The sequence below is a fragment of the Nannobrachium achirus genome (assembly GCF_963921795.1).
Source record: "Nannobrachium achirus genome assembly, chromosome: 1".
Classification (NCBI taxonomy): Eukaryota; Metazoa; Chordata; class Actinopteri; order Myctophiformes; family Myctophidae; genus Nannobrachium; species Nannobrachium achirus.
In genome coordinates this window covers 79,426,579-79,430,389 of record NC_137810.1, presented here as the reverse complement: position 1 = coordinate 79,430,389, position 3,811 = coordinate 79,426,579, and positions in this window count along the sequence as shown.

Sequence of the window (3,811 nt, the reverse complement as noted above, 5' to 3'; positions counted from 1 at the left end):
AGCCTACTGTATGGTATTCTGTAAAACTGGAAAGAGGGTCCTAACTGAGTCAGGGGTCAACTAATGTCATATCTTTCATGGCCGAAGTTTCGGTTTCTTTTCTCAGTTCACTTTTTTTGCTGGGGGAGTCTAGTCAGATGATTTGTGGTTTACAGCAAAAGCATAACAATCAAATTGTTATGCGAAAAAAGTGAAATGTGTACTATACATGAAACATCGTCAGCATTTTAAAAGTGAATCATTGTTGCATAATTGTTTGGTGCAGAACACTGATTTCTTAATTCTGTTAGTTTTCTTTTAACTAAATGATCGACCTATGTTTGCTTTGTAGATCGGCTATTTTCAAACGGCCTAAAATAAGTCTAAAGTGGTTTATTGCCACCGAGGGTTGCAGTTTACCGTGAGAAATGTCACAGCTTGTCTCCGTGTACACATTTTATGGTCTATGGGTTTGCCGCTCCGACATCATTCTCTGATGTCACTGTGATGTCAGGGAATGGAGAACCCTGATGGCCACATCACTGTGACATCACTGTGACTCTGTGCCACATCACTGTGACTCAGACTCATCAGAATGGTATAAATCGCAATTAGCAATGACTGAATGAAAATTCTACAGACTCAATTTATGACCTGTTCTGACATCCTTCAAGACTCTAAGTTGATCCCATGCCAAAGCGAAAGTTGATCCCACTTTCGCTTTGCCATGGGATCAACTTAGAGTCCTGAAGGATGTCAAGCACAGCCGCGTGAACACAGAGCAGGGCCTAACAGAATCTCCTTTATGCCCAATGCCCATATATGGAGTTCCCTGATGTCAGCAATATTAAATCCCCTGTTAGAGAGATCCCTGTGAAGCCAGGGGGAACAAATCCCTTTTATGCCCATATATGGAGATATGGAGATTCCTGTGATGCCAGGGGAACAACCCTTTTATGCCCATATATGGAGATCCCTGATGTCCACAAGCCTGATATCCACATCACTGTGGCGCTTGTCGCCCTGAGGCGTCTTACGGTCTTTATATGTTTTAAAATATTATAATTGATATCAGCAAAGTAACTAGTAACTATAGTTTTCAAATAAATGTAGTGGAGTAAAAGTAATTGTGTGCTTGTAGATCTGCTGTTTTCACTTCAGTTATGTGACAGCCTTGTATGATGAAGCTTTACTTTGCGAAGAAACGTACACATTTGAAACTTGGAGACAAGGTTTCTTCCCGACAGTGACGATATTTACACCCCCGTATTATGTTGGTGTGCCCATGGATTCTTGGGACATGAAAATTGTGCCCATGCAGAAAAAAGGCTGAGAAACACTGCTTTACACCACTGAGTACATCCATCCACGTTTGTTTGCTGACTGGCAGCTCCTGGTGTCTTTGGCAGTGCAGTGTCCTTCTATAGTCTCATTCTCCTGGCTGCTATGTTCTTGCTCACCCTTAATATTCCCTTAATATTACCACTTCAGGCCTATTTACATTTTGGCCATTTGAAAATAGCCGATCTACAAGCTCACGATGCGTCGTGATTCGACACATTGTGAGCTTGTAGATCTGCTATTTTCAGAAGTAAATGTTATACATTTGAAAACTTGAAATGGGACATTCTACATAATGACTTCTTTCTACTTTTTGCTCCTGCTCTCATCAGGTCCTCTCTGCTCTCACCAGGTCCTCTCCTGCTCTCACCAGGTCCAGGACCTGTGCGTAGCACCAGACTCCCACTACAGACATTTCATTCTGGAGTGGCGAGCCACACTGACACCGCAGGCCCCACCCGGGCACCGGCACCGCAGGCCCCACCCTGGGCACCGCAGGCCCCACCCCGGGCACCGCAGGCCCACCCCGGGCACCGCAGGCCCCACCCCGGGCACCGCAGGCCCCACCCCGGGCACCGCAGGTCCCACCCCGAGCACCTTTGCGGCCTGAATGGCCCTCCCATAATGATTATTATGACTTGCGCCAGCAGAGCGTGCAAGTACTGCAATCGGCTGGGCATATGTATGTCGTTGTCCTCCTTTGTTTAAGCCCGTAGCCCAATCAGGGACCAGTATTTCTGGCAACGTCATCAATAACAGCCATTGAGGGATCAGCATTCCTGGTGATGCCACTGGTGATGTCACTGGCATCGCAAGTGGTGATGTCAGTGGTGCGCTCTGCTGGCACACAAGTATACGCCATACATACAGTCGTAGCTAAAAGTATTGGCACCTTTGCATTTGTAAAACAGATAAAAAAAAAAAAAACTTCCAGAAGCTTGGCAAAAGAAAACATATTTTGCATCAACATACAGTATTTGGTTTAGAGAGGAGCACAACATAGCACTAGAATAAATAGAGAATCCTAGCTCATTCTACACAGAAACTTGCAGACATACTTAAATACACTGTAGTTGAATTTCAAGCAGGCTATTCACCTGGAACTCACCTGTGGTGAGTCCAAGGTGACTTTAATCTTTAGTAACCACTAATCCACCCAGTTTAAATGGAGTAAATCCCTCATTCTGCTGTTGTGTGTCACACACTGAGCATGGACCAAATGAAAAAAGGAGAGAATTGTCAGGAGGTCAGAGGTCAGATTGCAGCCAAGCATGGACAATCTGAAGGCTCCAAGTCCATCTCCAGAGACTGTGATGTTCCTTCACTGTGCACAATCTAGATGACTGTGTGTTGTGTGTTGTGTTTTTTTTTTTTTTTTTTTTAAGCGGTGAAAGCCGCTTCCAAGGAGTGGCTTTGTGTGTCCCATCCCATGTCCACATAAGGTCATTTTAGTCCAGAATGAACAGGTTTTATCAAAAACAAAGTTCACCGCTTCACTTCGAACCGAGGTTTGATTTTTAATTTAACAAATGCAAGGGTGCCAATACTTTTAGCTACGACTGTACAAGTTTTGGCACCTCGACAGAGTGCAATTCTAGTTCTAGTTATGAGGTGGCTGCTATCATTCAGGAGAGGACCTGGTGAGACGTAGGAGGGGCCCGGACAGGAGTCAACTCACAGAGCTGGGACGTAAGTCAGGACTTGATCAACCCCGGCTGGGTCACCTGTTTGAGGGGTATGATGTTTCGAGACCCGAAACCCCAATGACTTCAGCCTACATCACTGAGGATACGTCCCAGGTGCGATTTGTTTCTCATTATATTATAGTGAAATTATAATTAATTTTGTCAAATGTTTGTCTTGATATGAGCCACGGACGTTGGGCAGGCAGGCCATTAACCCCCCCCCCCCCCCCCCCCCCGCCCCCTCCCTCTTCTTTGCAAAAGGCCACCCCAAGCATGTGAAGGAAGTGAAATCTCTGCCATGTGCATGTGCGTGCCACATATGAAGATGGATCAAGTGCTGTCAGCAATATTTTAACTATGTTTTTGTCCCTTTAGCAGGAACAGAACATTATGGGCACAGACAAGGAACTTGCAAATACACGTTCAGACAACCACAAATCATCTGACCAAAGGTTTCCAGCTAATAAAAGGTAAATTTTGTCCCGTTAGCAGGAACATAACATTTTGGGCACAGACAAGGAAGTTGCAAATACACGTTCAGACAACCACAAATAATAAAAAAAAGAAAATCCAGAAAAAAAGGTGAACTGAGAAAAGAAAAAAGGAACTTGGTCGTCCTCAGATGAGCCCTCCGTTGTTCCAGTCATCCTGGTTCTCCATACAACCTGCCAGCTCTTTGCACGTTAGCCTACATCACTGAGGATACGTCCCAGGTGTGATTTGTTTCTCATTATATTATAGTGAAATTATAATTAATTTTGTCAAATGTTTGTCTTGATATGAGCCACGGACGTTGGGCAGGCAGG